The sequence below is a fragment of the Bos javanicus genome, chromosome 17 (genome assembly GCF_032452875.1).
Source record: "Bos javanicus breed banteng chromosome 17, ARS-OSU_banteng_1.0, whole genome shotgun sequence".
NCBI lineage: Eukaryota > Metazoa > Chordata > Mammalia > Artiodactyla > Bovidae > Bos > Bos javanicus.
Window position 1 is genome coordinate 35,675,498 of NC_083884.1, and position 16,946 is coordinate 35,692,443.

The 16,946-nt window shown below is 39.6% G+C and overlaps 1 long non-coding RNA gene across 11 annotated transcripts in view; it reads right to left on the reverse strand.

The window, feature by feature from the left end:
• The window catches only part of LOC133228650 (uncharacterized), an 82,113-nt gene extending 67,327 nt beyond the window's left edge, over positions 1 to 14,786 (reverse strand). For all 11 annotated transcript variants that reach the window (XR_009730320.1, XR_009730312.1, XR_009730321.1 and 8 more), the window contains exon 1: positions 14,702 to 14,786. This is a non-coding gene — a long non-coding RNA (uncharacterized LOC133228650). The remainder of the gene's footprint in view (positions 1 to 14,701) is intronic.
• Between the last annotated feature and the right edge of the window lie 2,160 nt (positions 14,787 to 16,946).

The window sequence follows — 16,946 nt, forward strand, 5'->3', positions numbered from 1 at the left end:
AGAGGAAGAACAGGCCTGCAATTTCATCTCTAGAGCAGAATAAAGCACCAGTTGCCACTAAGGAATTTGGCCTTTGCTCTTTAGAAAGAAACCTGAACTGACCAAGAGACAGGATTTCACTAAGAGAGGTGATTTCCAGAAAAGTGTAAGGATGATTTTATAGTCAAGAATAGAGAAATTTTCCAGATGTCTTACATTGGTTTACAAAGATTCATTAAGACTGAAAAGAATTAGACTTACTGTGGTGATTATTCTGCAGTATATACAAATATGAAATCATTATGTTGTACACCTAAAACTGTTTTCTGTTTGTTTGCTTTAAAATTTTGATTGGAGTAGAGTAGATTTACAGTCAATGTTGTGTTAGTTTCAGGGGTACAGTAAAGTGAATCAGTTATGCTATCAAATCATCTTACCTGGACTAGTTATCGTTTATCTTGAAAACCTATATATAATTCATTGTATCTGCATGTCTATATACAGGGATGAGATTTCTTGACCTCTTTGCAATCTTTTAGCAGATTACCTGTGATGTGCATCAAATTCAGGTTTAATGCCTATTCAAAAATAAAAGTTTCCTTTTTCTAAAAGAAAAGAAAAGTTAGGAAGGAGGATGAAAGGAAGAGAAATTTATAGAGGGCAGTGTACTGAATATAGGCACTATACTAAGCTCTTAATTTGGATTTTTATAACTGCCCTAGGGTTTCCCGGGCTTCTCAGGTAGCACAGTAGTAAAGAATCCATCTGACAATACAGAAGATGCAAGAGATGTGGGTTTGATCCCTGGATTGGGAAATTCCCTGGAAAAGCAAATGACAACCCACTCCAGTATTCTTGTCTAGAGAATTCCATGGACAGAGGAGCCTGGTGGGCTACAGTCCAGGGGGTACAAAGAGTCAGACATGACTGAGCACACACAAACACGCATGCAACCGCCCTAGGAGGTAGGTGGTATTATTTACTATTGTTGTTGTTTAGTTGCCAAGTTGTGTCTGACTTTTGTGACCCCATGGACTATAGCCCACCAGGCCCCTCTGTTCATGGGATTATTCTGGTAAGAATACTGGAGTAGACTGCTATTTTGTTTTCCAGGGGGTCTTCCCAACCCAGGGATTGAACCCATGTCTCCTACATTGGCAGGGGGATTCTTTACCATTGGGTCAGATGGGAAGCCTTTTATTATTATTACCCTTGTATAAAGGAAAAAAATTGAGAGAGAAAAAGTCAAATACTTTCCCCAGACTTTCTCAGAGAAGTGAAATTCTAAGCCAGCTCATGTCCTTGATCACTACCCAGTATCCTGACACTTGAGTCTGCATTCTTACCCACCCTGCTGTCCTCTCTCCAGAAAGGTCTGTGAATCTAGACCAAGTGAAGGAAAGGCAGAACAAAGCCTCAAGGGAGGCAAGCTTGTGTCTAGCTTCTCAGCATTCCTGCCACACTTATAGATGAGAATAATTTATTTTCATTTCTCTGGTAATAAGTCTGTTTATTCCAGCACTGTGTGCTTGAGGGTCCTTCAGCATAGACACAACATTACTTCTCAAGTGAATCAGACTTCAACATAGACAAATCATTCAGCAGATATATTGAGTTTTGTAACTAGAACCTGGGAATAAGGAAATCTATAAATAGTTTGACAACAAATCCACCTCTGGGAACTAAGATAAATAACACACATACCTTCATCAGTCAGTCAAAATTATATAGATAAAACTACATATATTATGGGAGAAGGCAAGCACAGTGTTTAGTAAGAAGGAAATATTTGTTGAAAGGATTCATGTTAGAAACAGTTATAGTGATTCAGAATCAATGTCAGAAATAACTGCAGATACACATAATGAAGGGAATCTTAACAAGCAATCTGGACAATGTACAGTGATTAAGGAAACCACAAAAGATCAAATAGAGAGGCTGTAGGTTATATTAACTAGTATAATGATGGCCATACCTTATTCCACAAGAGTAAAATTTCAATTTAACTAGAATAGAGTGAACCCAGTATAATGACCTGGAACTATCATCATGAATACGATCCATTGTGTTATGTGGAACTGTCTGTTCTGATGCTTTACCATATTCTTAGATTCTTGTGTCTGATCTGTACATTCCTTTTCCTTCTCTTATTACAGACAGGTATGGTGATATGTCAGTCTCAGGTGGTTACTTCTGGGGCAGACAGATTGTGTTAAAGCTGCCAAGATCCCTGATACACAGATTCCTAGAAAAAAGCAAGTTTTTAAAATTTTTTTAATTTTTATGTTGATCTGTGCCTCTGATAGGTTAACCAGGGGTCCTTCTTGGGTAATGTGGATTCTGGAGATAGAAAGAATGTTAATTCTCAGTGTGTCTATAACTGTGATACATGAACTGAGAAGCCATCATATAAGCCCACCACATGGCCTGTCCTTTATAAAGCAGACGCTTAATAAGTTGTTCAGTCACTCAGTCGTGTCCGACTCTTTGTGACCCCATGAACTGCAGCAGCCAGATTCCCCTGTCCTTCAACATCTCCTGGAGCTTGCTAAAACTCATGTCCATTGAGTCCGTGATGCCATCCAACCATCTCTGCTTCTGTTGTCCCTTTCTCCTCCTGCCTTCAATCTTTCCCAGCATCAAGGTCTTTTACAATGAGTCAGCTCTTAGCATCAGGTGGCCAAAGTGTTGGAGCTTTAGCATCAGTACTTTCAATGCATATTCAGGGTTGATTTCCTTTAGGATTGATTGGTTGGATCTCCTTGCAGTCCAAGGGACTCTCAAGAGTCTTTCCCAATACCACAGTTCAAAAGCATCAATTCTTCAGTGTTCAGCCTTCTTTATGGTCCACCTCTCACATCTGTACATTACTACTGGAAAAACCATAGCTTTGACTGTCGGCAAAGTGATATCTCTTCTTTTTAATAAGCTGTCTAGGTTTGTCATAGCTTTTCTTCCAAGGAGCAAGTGTCTTTTAATTTCATGGCTATAGTCATGATCTGCAGTGATTTCGGAGCCCAAGAAAATAAAGTCTGCAACTGTTTCCATTGTTTCCCCATCTATTTCTCATGAAGTGATGGGACTGGGTGCCATGATCTTAGTTTTCTGAATGTTGTATTTTAAGCCAGCTTTTTCTCTCTTCTCTTTCACCTTCATCAAGAGGTTCTTTAGTTCCTCTTTGCTTTCTGCCATAAGGGTGGTGTCATCTGCATATCTGAGGTTATAGATATGTCACTCCGCAATCTTGATTTGAGCTTCTGCTTCACTCAGCCCAGTATTTCACATGATGCTCTTTGCATAGAAGTTAAATAAGCAGGGTGACAATACATGGCCTTGATGTACTCCTTCCCCCATTTGGAACCAGTCCATTGTTCCATGTCTGGTTCTAACTATTACTTCTTGACATGTATACAGGTTTCTCAGGAGGCAGGTAAGGTGGTCTGGTATTCCCATATCTTTAAGAATTTTCCACAGTTTGTTATGATCCACACAGTCAAAGGCTTTAACATAGTCAATGAAGCAGAAGTAGATGTTTTTTTGGAATTCTCTTGTTTTCATGATATAACAGATGTTGGCAATTTGATCTCTGGTTCCTCTGCTTTTTCTAAATCCAGCTTGAATATCTGGAAGTTTTCTGTTCATGTACTGTTGAAGCCTAGTTTGGAGAATTTTGGACATTAATTTGCTGGCGTGTGAGATGAGTACAATTCTGTGGTAGTTTGATCATTCTTTGGCATTGCCCTTCTTTGGGGTTGGAATGAAAACTGACCTTTTCCAGTCCTGTGGCCACTGCTGAGCTTTCCAAATTTGCTGTCCTATTCAGTGCAGCACTTCAACAGCATCATCTTTCAGGATCTGAAATAGCTCAACTGGAATTCCATCACCTCCACCAGCTTTGTTCGTAGTGATGCTTCCTAAGGCCCACTTGACTTCACATTCCAGGATGTCTGGCTCTAGATTAGTGATCACACCATCGTGGTTATCTGTGTCATTATGAGGCAATAAAAAAGTGCAAAGATTCATGATGGACATCTTATTACCAATGCAATTCCTTCTTCAGGCCCAGAACACTCCTGTCCTCAGATTCTCTAAGACATCGCCATATTCTGACAATAAGTCCTGCTTTATCCCTTATGTTGATGTAGTGGATTGTTGCTGATTGTTGATTTCTTGGTGATGTTGAATGTTGATTTCTTGATGCTTTCCCAGTGTCCATTTTTTACTTCCTCCTTCCTAACAGTTTGCCATATTTCCAATCCTGTGTTTTGAATAGAACTGATCCTAAATCTCAGTTCTACAGTGCATCCAGACTGAAGCCAGTTAGCATGCCTCATTATCCTGGATAGGGTTATTTATGCACAAGTGAACACATGACCTAGTTTGTCCTGACTAATCTATTAAGAGATTTTTTTCTGGAAACTTCTGAGTAAGTTCCCTTTGTCATTCTTAGGAGTTAGCAAAAAAAGATATTCAGTGGACATAATGGAGGAGACTTGAAGTGTCAGGTGCTTCTGACAGACACCTTACAACTGTAAGGGAAGTTGTATTTAAGATAAAGCCAAAACCATGCAGAAAACATACAAACAAACAAACAAAAAAACCCCAAAACGGGTTCTTGGTGAGAATCTGGATCCAACTTTGCTGGAAGCCTCTAGATATGTCACTTACATGGATGAAACATTTCCTTTACTTTTAAAGGGCGTTTTTGACTCAGGTTTTCGATTGCTTGCAACTAACTGACAAGCATTTTTGGGGTGAATTCTGTCATTTGCAAACAAAGGAACACTAACTTTGTAGTATTTAGAGACTTAAATCTGAGCAGTATATGAAAGGCAGAGTAAATAGGGATGGAGGAAAGACCCAGGGGAATTTCCTGCTAAATAAGTACTCAGGCTTGTGTGTGTTGGGGAGAGGGGAGGCTTAAATATTATTTTTACTTGCTCTGAGAACTTTAGGGGCTTATTTCCTGATTTATTTTCTCAAGAAGCTAGACTATCAAAGAAAGGAATTCAGGATAAGTACTAGGATTTTTTTTTTTTTAGTTAATAGAAGTGACCTCAGAACAATGAGCTAATTCAATTTTTTCATTTTATACACAACCCATGAAAATTACTGCACATAATCAAACACAAGTGGAATAGAACTTCTTCTATTGCCTTGAAATTTCAACTAAAGCACAAAGCTGAAAATAATGGGGAATTCCTCTACATTCTAAAGAGTCATGACTTGCTGGGAAGTACCCAATCTAGTTTGGTGACTTTTACCCACACACACTGTATTAGAGCAAACTAAGGATTCCCTGGGAAGAGGAATCCTTGTAGAGTTCACAGTAGAAAAGGTATTTCCCCTATCCTCCCTGTGAGGGAAGATTCAGGCTACATGTCCCCTAAGTGCGTGAGGGAAACTCCAAGTGAAATTCTCCAAGAGACTGCAGTTGTCAGATAGAACAGGGGCTGAGTAAACATCTCTACTATGTACTCCACCACCAAAGAGCACATAGATGAGTTTGGGGGTCAAATCCCAGGAGCTTAGGGTACATCCAAAGAAGAAATCAGAGTAGCCTAAGAGGCCAAGGATGGAGCAGGGAAAGGATGCCAAATGTTCCTCAGGTTGTCAATTCCCAGTGAACAGGCAGTGACGTGACCAAATGAGAGCCACCCTTGAAAAGCTCTAGCCCAAAGGCTGTCGACTGGGGTGAGGGAATCCTGGCAGAACAATGCTGTATGGGGTTACCTCCAGGGATAGGAGCTGATGGGGTATCACAAGAGGTCTTTTGGGGAAGGAATTGCCTAAGTCAAGAACCAGGGCAAGTGGACAAACATCTCTGAGGAATTCACCAGTATGTACCAGGAAAGAGCCATTATTTGAATCCCAGTATGAGAAAGTAGAGTCAACAGCACCAACTAGTTAAAGTACCACCCTTTACTTCTTACCTCTCCTCTGCCACTGATCTAGAAGGAGTCAAATGTAGGAAAGAGGTGTGTTTGCAGGGGGAGAGAAAGGAGACCACGCTCTCCCAAAACCAGATTTAAAGCCATGAGTTAATTTCAAGCTGGAAGGCAGGGGAATGGAGAAGCTTTAATTGAATGAAAGATTTAAATTTTGATATTAGATTGACTGTGCTTCTATAGCTGAAAATAGGATGTTCTGATGTCCCAAAATAATTTGAAAATAATTTGGAATCTGCCTCACGTATTATCCAGACATGGGGGATGGAGGGCCAATATGGTGTTTGGGGGCAATAAAGGAAGAAGAACAAGGCTGTTTCATCTGCTAAAGAAATCATTAACAGTTTTACCATAAATATAAATCAACATACAACAGCATTGTGTATTTTGAGGCAGAAACAATAGCAGATCAACAAACTCAAGGTGCAGACCTAACATTCTATGAATTGGGTAGTTATAGAGCACCTACTGATTATGCTATTTAACCAAAACAGAGCTGGTCCAGAAACCCACCACAAAGGTTAAGTATAAACCCCTGCCAGAGAAGCCTCCCTGTCAAATGCATAGGTTATGAATTCAGCTTGGAGGGCATCAATATTATTAGCACACGACTGTCCTCTCTTTTTTCTCTTATTCTGCTCATTAAAAATAATTTGACGATCCCTAGAAGGTTCTTTCAGTTCAGTTCAGTTCAGTCGCACAGTCATGTCCGACTCTTTGTGACCCCATGAACCGCAGCATGCCAGGCCTCCCTGTCCATCACCAACTCTTGGAGTCCACCCAAACCCATGTCCATTGAGTCGATGATGCCATCCAACCATCTCATCCTCTGTCATCCCCTTCTCCTCCTGCCCTCAGTCTTTCCCAGCATCAGGGTCTTTTCCAATGAGTGAGCTCTTCAGATCAGGTGGCCAAAGTATTGGAGTTTCAGCCTCAACATCAGTCCTTCCAATGAACACCCAGGATTGATCTCCTTTAGGATGGACTGGTTGGATTTCTTTGCAGTCCAAGGGATTCTCAAGAGTCTTCTCCAGCACCACAGTTCAAAAGCATCAATTCTTCGGCACTCAGCTTTCTTTATAGTCCAACTCTCATATCCATACATGACCACTGGAAAAACCATAGCCTTGACTAGAAGGACCGTTGTTGGCAAAGTAATATCTCTGCTTTTTAATTAGGATTTTTTTAAATTAATAGAATTGACCTCAGAACAATGAGCTAATTCAATTTTTTCATTTTATACACAACCCATGAAAATTACTGCACATAATCAAACACAAGTGGAATAGAACTTCTTCTATTGCCTTGAAATTTCAACTAAAGCACAAAGCTGAAAATAATGGGGAATTCCTCTACATTCTAAAGAATCATGACTTGCTGGGAAGTATCCAATCTGCTTTTTAATATGCTGTCTAGGTTGGTCATAACTTTCCTTCCAAGGAGTAAGCGTCTTTTAATTTCATTGATGCAATCGCCATCTGCAGTGATTTTGGAGCCCAGAAAAATAAAGTCTGACACTGTTTCCACTGTTTCCCCATCTATTTGCCATGAAGTGATGGGACCAAATGCCATGATCTTAGTTTTCTGAATGTTGAGCTTTAAGCCAACTTTTTCACTCTCCTCTTTCACTTTCATCAAGAGACTCTTTAGTTCCTCTTCACTTTCTGCCATAAGGGTGGTGTCATCTGCATATCTGAGGTTATTTATATTTCTCCAGCAATCTTGATTCCAGCTTATGCTTCCTCCAGCCCAGTGTTCCTCATGATGTACTCTGCATAGAAGTTAAATAAGCAGGGTGACAATATACAGCTTTGACGTACCCCTTTTCCTATTTGGAGCCAGTCTGTTGTTCCATGTCCAATTCTAACTGTTGCTTCCTGACCTGCATACAGGTTTCTCAAGAGGCAGGTCAGGTGGTCTGGTATGCCCATGTCTTTCAGAATTTTCTAGTTTATTGTGATCCACACAGTCAAAGGCTTTGGCATAGTCAATAAAGCAGAAATAGATGTTTTTCTGGAAACCTCTTGCTTTTTTGATGATCAGATGTTGGCAATTTGATCTCTGGTTCCTCTGCCTTTTCTAAAACCAGCTTGAACATCTGGAAGGTTCTTTAGAGACTTCAAAATACTACAGGTTCAAACATCCAGTTCTACAGTCATCAAGCTATGGGTAATTTTGAATATATTATGTGAAAGAGAATAAATATGAATTTTGTTTGTATGTGTGAGTAGAGGAAAATTCATGATGATCACATTTGTTAAAAATTAAAATTCTTGTGCTTCATTAAACTCTCCTTGAAATCTTATAAAAATAACAGTTGTTTAGTTTGATACTTGGATAAATCTGCATTCTATTATGAATGCATATGTGGATGCACTCATGTGTTTATGCTTTTGACTTTTCAGAGCCTCAGTTCCTTATCTATAATATTGAGAGTTGAATCCCAGGATATAATCCTCATTCTTTCTATACCTATATTTCCAAACTGCTCTCAAGACACTGAAAATTAAGCATCAAAATATGCAATTACAGTTGTAGTATATTGTACCTTAATTACAAAGACTGGAAAGAATATAATGTAAAGTGACTCTCTCAAATGTAATAATTGAAACTAAAAGCATTTTATTTGATTTTGGATTGTCCAGAAAATTCAGTTGACTATAATATCCTATTCTTTCTTCCTTCCTAATAGATATTTTCTTAATTTCTTCTTAATTAGATACTCTAAGTTTAATATACTATCAGAAGTAGGTCACTACTCTTAAAATGGATTTAAAATATGGTAACTCCAAGTCAATATAAAGAGTAAGTCAGATGGGCAAAATAGGTGAAGGGGAGTCAGAGGCACAAAGTACCATTATATTCTAAGTCGTAAGAATATAATGTACAGCATTATAGTCAATAATATGCTGGTACTAGTGGTAAAGAATCCACCTGCCAAAGCAGGAAATGCAAAAGACTCAGGTTCAATCCCTGAGTTTGAAAGATCCCCTGGAAGAGGAAATGGCACCCCACTCTAATATTCTTGCCTGGAAAATCCTATGGGCAGAGGGGCCTGGTGGGCTATAGTCCAGGGGTCACAAAGAATCAGACGCTACTGAGCGACTGAGCACACACATAGTAAATATATTATAAATACAGTCAATAATATTGTAGTAACTTTTTATGTGCATAATATATAGAAATATCAGATTAGTATGTTGCATACTTGAATCTAACACAATATTGTAAGTCAACTATATTTCAGTAAAAAGAAGAAAGCAAATAATATGAAATTCTGCTTTTGTAGAATATTCTTACTGATTTGGAAAATCTTTTAAACTTCATGTTTCTGCCTGCATGTCGGAATGTTTAACAGTAGGATTCCTGTGTGCTGTTTTCTGTCTCTCATGAGCCCTCTGTTCCTTATAAGTTCCTGTCAGGAATTAGAAGATTTCCTTCATTAGCTTTTCCATATGGTGAAAGTGATTTACGACCCACTTTTGATATGGATTGTCTTTGGCTTTATGGCCTCTATTACTCCTTGTTTCCTTGGTGACGTGTAAAGTCTGGTCTTTTGATCTTTATCTGAAGAAGCTACCTTGTAATATGGTATATATACTCACACAGAGTTCAATAAAGCATCCTTGTTCCACTAGAGACTTGGGTCCCTGTGTCCTTCTTTATCTCTGTATCTCTCTTTCTGGCTGATTCTCTGGAGTGTGGAAGCCTGCCGTGCTCATTTTCCCGCCCGGGCTTTCAAGACCTCTCAAGACCTCTTGAGAGGGCGCCCTGTGCCTACGTGAGCTATACAAGCCCTGTCCTAGGGTTTTATTGGTTTTCTGCATAACCCAGGGAATATTAACCTCTTTCTTTCTCTCACTTTCATATTGTTGACTCCGGACCACCAGGTTCTGGTCCATTAAAGGACCGTAACACTTGCATGAAAATCTTATCCAACTTTGGATTTTAAGCAATTGTAAACTCTCTTTTCTCACTGTTTCCATTGTTTCCCATCTATTTGCCATGAAGTGATGGGAATGGATGCCATGATCTTAGTTTTCTGAATGTTGAGTTTTAAGCCAAATTCTTTTTTTTTGGGGGGGGGAGGTGCTCTAAAATCACTGCAGATGGTGACTGCAGCCATGAAATTAAAAGATGCTTGCTCCTTGGAAGAAAAGCTATGACCAATCTAGACAGCATATTAAAAAGCAGAGACAAAGGTCCCTCTAGTCAAAGCTATGGTTTTTCCAGTAGTCAGGTATGGAGTGAGAGTTGGACTATAAAAGAAAGCTGAGCACCGAAGAATTGATGCTTTTGAACTGTGCTGTTGGAGAAGACTTTTGAGAGTCCCTTGGACTGCAAGGAGATCCAACCAGTCAATCCTAAAGGAGATCAGTCCTGAATATTCATTGGAAGGACTGATGCTGAAGCTGAAACTCCAATACTTTGGCCACCTGATGTGAAGAACTGACTCATTGGAAAAGACCCTGATGCTGGGAAAGATTGAAGGTGGGAGGAGAAGGGGATGACAGCAGATGAGATGGTTGGATGGCATCACCGACTCGATGGACATAAGTTTGAGTAAGCTCCAGGAGCTGGTAATGGACAGGGAATTCTTGCATGCTGCAGTCCATGGGGTTGCAAAGAGTCAAATACAACTGAGTGACTGAACTGATATGAAACTCTCTTTTAATAAAATTATATCCAGTCAGCATCCTCATTTTATGAGATGAACATTGTCAATAAGATAGATATAAATTTCCTGGCTCAGAACAAAGATACTGAACCCTACACAAAATATCCAGTACAACTGTATCATTCAGAATACCTGAAGTATTCACTACCATTAACTTTTCTAGAGGCTTATAAATTTCATTTTGCACAGTGATTTTTTTTTATTAAAGTATACCTGATTTAAAATATTATATTAGCTTCAATATATGGTGATTCAATATTTTAATATATTATACTCCATTTAAAGTTATAAAATATTGGTTATATTATCTGTGCTATGCAATACAACCTTGTAGCTTACTTATCTTATACACAGAAGTTGTACCTCTTAATCCCCTATCCCTATCTTGTCCCTCCCCTACTCCCCTCACCCTGCTGGTAATCACTAGTTTGAACTCTATATCTGTGAGTCTTTTTTGTTGTTGTTATATTCATTTGTTTGTTTCATTTTTAGATTCCATATATAAGTGATAACACAAAATTATATGTTATTTTTATTTGTCTTTTTGTCTGACTTATTTCATTAAGCATAATAACCTGTGGGTCCACCTGCTGCTGCTAAGTTGCTTCAGTCATGTCTGACTCTGTGCGACCCCATAGATGGCAGCCCACCAGGCTCCCCGTCCCTGGGATTCTCTAGGCAAGAACACTGGAGTGGGTTGCCATTTCCTTCTCCAATGCAGGAAAGTGAAAAGCGAAAGTGAAGTCGCTCAGTCGTGTCTGACTCTTAGCGACCCCATGGACTGCAGCCTACCAGGCTCCTCCGTCCATGGGATTTTCCAGGGAAGAGTACTGGAGTGGGTGCCATTGCCTTCTCTGTCAGGTCCACCTATATTGTTACAAATGGCAAAATTTCATTCTTTTTATGGCTGATTAATATTCCTATGTCTATGTGTGTATGTCACATCTTAATCCAATCATTTACTGATGGACACAGGTTGCTTCCATATCTTGGCTATTGTAAATAATGCTGCTCTGAATACTGGGTGCGTGTATCTTTTCCAAACAGTGTTTTTGTTTTCTTTGGATATATACTCAGGAGAGGAACTGCTGGATCATATAGTAGTTCTGTTTTTAGTTTTAAGAAACCTTCGTATTGTTTTCCATAGATGCTGCACCAATTTACCTTCCTGCCAATGATATACGAGGGTTCTCTTTCCCCCATATCCTTGTCAGTTTTTGTTATTTGTGGTCTTTTTGATGATAGCCTTTCTGACAGGTATGAGGTGATATCTCCTTGTGATTTTATTTTGTATTTCTCTGATGACTAGCAATGTTGAGCATCTTTTCATGTGCCTGTTGGCCATCTGTATGTCTCTTTTGGAAGAATTTCTATTCAAGCTTTCTACCCATTTTTAATCAGGTGTTCTGTTTTTTGATGTTGAGTTGTAAGAGCTATCCCAAAGAAATCTACAGCTTTAATACAATCGCTATGAAAATACCCATGAAATTTTTCACAGAACTAGAATAATCTTAAAGTTTATATGGAACTGCAAAAGACTCTGTTTAGCCAAAGAAATCTTGAGAAAGAACAACAAAGCTTGAGGTATCATGCTGCCTGACTTCAGACTATACAATAAGGCTACAGTAATAAAAACAGTATAGTATTGACACAAAAACAGAATAGAGTGCCCAGAAACAAATCCACACATTCATGGACAAGTGATCTATGACAAGGGAGGCAGGAATATACAATGAGGAAAAGACATATGATGTTAGGGAAACCGGACAGCTGCATGTAAAAAAAAAAAAAAAAAGAATTAGAACATTTTCTCACACCAAATATAAACAATGTGAAAGAAGCAAAAGCAAAAATAAACAAATGGGACATAATTTAAACTTAAAAGCTTTTGCACAGCAAAGGAAACCATCAACAAAATGAAAAGACAACCTAGTGAATGGGAGAAAATATTTGCAAATGATATGACCAATAAAGAGTTTATACCCAAAATACATAAACATACAGATTTTTTGTTGCTTCTCTGCCACTATCCATTATATAATACAGTCATAGTCAAATTGAAACATGAAATATAATTTATGAGGGTTTCTGGCTCAGGTTAGCCTCAATTGAAAGAGAATTAAGAAATGCATTATAAAGTAAATGATAAAGTCTTTTAGAATAATGGAAAATTGTAAGTTCTAGGTGTTTGCAACACTAAATAAATGATGCACAATCAGTTACGATTAATAAATAATTTGTTTTCCTCATAATTTTAATATACTTACAAAGAAATATGATCATTCTCTCTTCAGTATTTAAAACCTTCAGAAGGTATTAAAACTTCATATCCTTCAATCTTTTTTCCCATTGGTTCTCTGATATACCCTGTCCTAATCCTCCTATTTTTACCTCTCTGATTTTGCCTTCTTTGTCTTTTTCTTTAGTACCTCTTCCTTTTTTACACCCTGAATCTACATTAGATTATGTTCAGTTGAAAGTAATGAAGACTTTGGCTTCCACACACAAGGGTTTATTCTTTCCAGTAAAAGAAAATCTAGTTTACAGAATGTCCAGAGTAGGTACATAACAGGCTTATAATTTCAACAGAACCACAGGTCCTTCTACTACTTGGCCCACTGCGTGTGACTTCCTCAAGAACACCCCATGCCAACGTGATGGCTAGAGTCAGCCACTGCCTCTGCATTCCAAGCACCAGGAAGGAGAAAGAGGGGATGCTCTGTCCTAGAAGTTCTATAAACACTCCTGACAACACATAATTCAAAAAGAACTTGATCATGTGGTCAACAGCTCTATGGTGAGCTGAGAAGTGTGGTCTTTGATTTCAGGAAGTGACATGCTTAGCTAAAAGTTCACATTCTATATTGTGGAAGATTGGGAAATGGGTATTATCAAACCTTTTATCTCACCCTGTATTCTACCTTGCTAATCTTAACCAGCTCCACAGTTTCATGGATTGACTCTCAAATCTCCTCCAGCCTCAATTTTTCTTCAGATTTCCCTTTCCCATTTACACATTTCTGGCTGGCTTTTCCATCAAGACCTCTCTCTAGATTAGAACCTTAAATTCAATACATCTAGGACCAACTTTGTAATCAACTTGCTAAATCCCCAAACCAGCTTCCACATAGTTCTCTGAAGCTTAAAGCTTACATTCACACAACCAGCTCATATCACAAAAAGCAGTTCTCCAGCCTCTCTCAATGTTTACTGCCTTAGGGCTAAACAGATTGCTGTGACCTGTATTATGCTTCACATCACAATTTATTTCTGATCTTAATGTGATTCCCATAACCATTTTGTAAAAGAAAAAAATTTAGGTTTTTTTTTTTTTTGGCCATTGCTGTTGTAATTTTTCTGTACTTAGAAAGCCTCCAATATATGTAGGACTAGTCCTGTTATCTAAACACAAGTCCATGTGCCAGATACACGGTGAGGCCGAATAATACCAAAACGTGGGAAATTGGAACAGAGAAAGGTTTGAGGGCCATGGAACGAGATTGGTTGCTCAAGCTCTAAAAAATCCCAAACTCCTCAAAAAGTTTTCAGCAAAGCCCTTTTCTAGGAAAGGTGAGGGAAGGGTGTGGTTAGTTTTTGTAAACTTCTTGGGTGTCAAATCCTTTGTTCTAAAGGTCAGGTCATGGTCAGTAATGGTGCTCTCATAAATCTCATGAAATGAATGTTATTCTCTATTCTGACAAGAAACGGCTGGATCCTTAGACACAGCTTTCACCCTCCAAGGTCCAGGTCCTAGCTAAGAGGAGTAGATCTCATCTGATGATTTCCTCAGGGCCAGTTGTCATCGCTGAGGAAGCCAGGTGTCCAGGATCTAACTGGCCCTGGGCTCCTCAGGCCACCCAGGTGGTGGGGGCCAGGTCCTGTAGACTGTGACCCAGAGAGAGAGGTCACTGCCCTTAGGTTACACAGGCAGGGATGGGGGAGAGGTTCACCATCACCTCAAAGCCTGGGCCGGGCCAGCAGGTGGTCTTGGTGAGGGCTCTGGAGCCCTACAGGACACAGCCCCCCACCTGTTCCCTCATCCAGAAGCCTGGTGAGCTGGAGGGCCCCAGGAAGAAGGCTGGGATCTGTCTCATACCTCACTCTCTGCCTGCCTGGTGACCACCACTCCATTGACTGTTGGCTGACCGCTGAACCACTAAAGGTCACTCATTGGCAGTTGGTTGCCTGGAGGAGGGGCCCACTGCAGCAGCAACCAATGGCTGAGCAGGACCACCAACAGTCACTCATTGACAGTTGCTCACTTGGGGGAGGGGCATGTTGTGGCACCAACCAATGGCCGAGCAACCATTAGTGGTCTCCAAGTAATAAATATTACCTGGTAATGGGGTATGGGACAACAGCAACAGTGGTGCGAAGGGCTGCACAGGGGTTGTGCTCTGTTACTGTCTCTTTATGTGACTTGGCATTATAAAGTAAAATAAACATCAAAATACAAAGGATGCAAAACAAGTAACTGGAAATATGAGTTTATAACCAGTTCTGGGTGTCTACCAATTTGTCTTTTCAATCAAATTTTTTTACTCAAATTGTCTTTAACCAGATCATCTGACGTGTGCACACAGTCTTGATGATGGAGGGAGGGTACAATAGGAGTGTTATTTGCAAAGTTCACTAATACAAATGAAGCTGTCCAGAGAGCTTCTGTTCAGATAAGAATAGAAAGGTGCTTCCTTTTTTTTCTTAACCAGAATTTTTGTGCAAAAAAGCCAAGAAACAGTAGTTATCTTCTATAGGATATGTAGGGGAGAAGAGAATAATACTTCACATAGGAGGAAGATTAATCTCAATATGCTTGGGGACAAGGAAGAAGGAAAAAGGGAAAATGAAGAAATCTGCTTCTAGTTGTCAGAAGTATAGAAACTGATACTATAAATAGAGGTGCGAGTAGGTGCCCTACTTTATGCCTGCTAAGGAGACACAGGTTGAGGTGAGGAAAATAATGTACCAGATACTTCATCCACCCTTCTACTGAAACTGCTATCTCTAAAGTCAATGCTGAAGGTTTTTGTCTTTATCCATTCTACCTGACCGCTCCATAACACAGAAATCAGGATAAAATGATGCTTCTCCTTCTCCTGAGGAACACTCCCATTTTATTCTTCTCCTATCTCTGTGGTCAGTCCTCCTCAGTCTCTTTGCTGGTTCTTATTCCTTAACTCATTTATGAGTCTTGCTATTTCCTGGGGTTCATCTTCCACTTGCTTTTCTCTTTTCTTTTTCTGTTGATCTAAGTTATTCATTTGGACAAGGAAATGGCAACCCACTCCTGTATTCTTGCCTGGAAAATCCCATGGACGGAGAAGCCTGGCAGCTCCCAGTCTATGGGTCACAAAGAGTCAGACACTACTGTGTGACTAACACAAGTTATTCATATTGATTGTAAAGTGTTACCTTTATGCCTTGATGACTTCCTGATAACTTCCTTGATGACTTACATTCAACCCTGACTTCTTTAACTCTAGATCCATATTTCTGTCTACTAGACATCTCCACCTGAATAACTTACACATATTTAAAACTCAATATATTGTCTTTCTCTTCAAATTTATGTGGCTCAGACAGTAAAGACTCAGCCTGCAATGCAGGAGACCTGGGTTCGATCCCTGGGTCAGGAAGCTCCCCTGGAGTAGGAAATGGGGTGGGAAGTAGGAAGATCCCCTGAAGTAGGAAAAGTGGGTTGCCACCCACTCCAGTGGGAGAATCCCATGGACAGAGGAGGCTGGCAGGGTTACAGTCCATGGGTCACAAATAGTCAGATATGACTAATGACTTTCACACTTGCTTACATTTTCTGTCTTGGTTAACGATGCACCACCCCCCCAAGTTGCCCAGCATGGGAAGCTTAGAGTCATCCAAAATCCTTACATCTTTTTCATTTCCATTCCCCATTTCATCTGTCACCAAGATCTGTGGATTCTTACAGCACATACCACACAGATTATCACTGACCTTCCCCATACCCCACCTCTACTTCCTGGTGATCTGAGAACAGAAACTGTCTCCAATTGATTGTGGATGCTTAGCTTGTACCACTGGACCTGGTACTTGGCACACTGACTGCTTTGTAAAATTCCATGTTGCTGATTCTCCTAGGCACACACACATACACAGTAATCAATTAATACCTGGGTTCTACCAGAAATTCCGAGAGAAGAATATTCTCTGATATATTTGTTTCCCCCAACAGAAAAACACATCTACATTTGTATAATGGATTATTAATCACACACCTAAATTTTTAGTTTCTATAGAAAAAATAAAGCATATTTTATGCTTTCAGTTCAGTTCAGTTCAGTCGCTCAGTCGTGTCCAACTCTTTG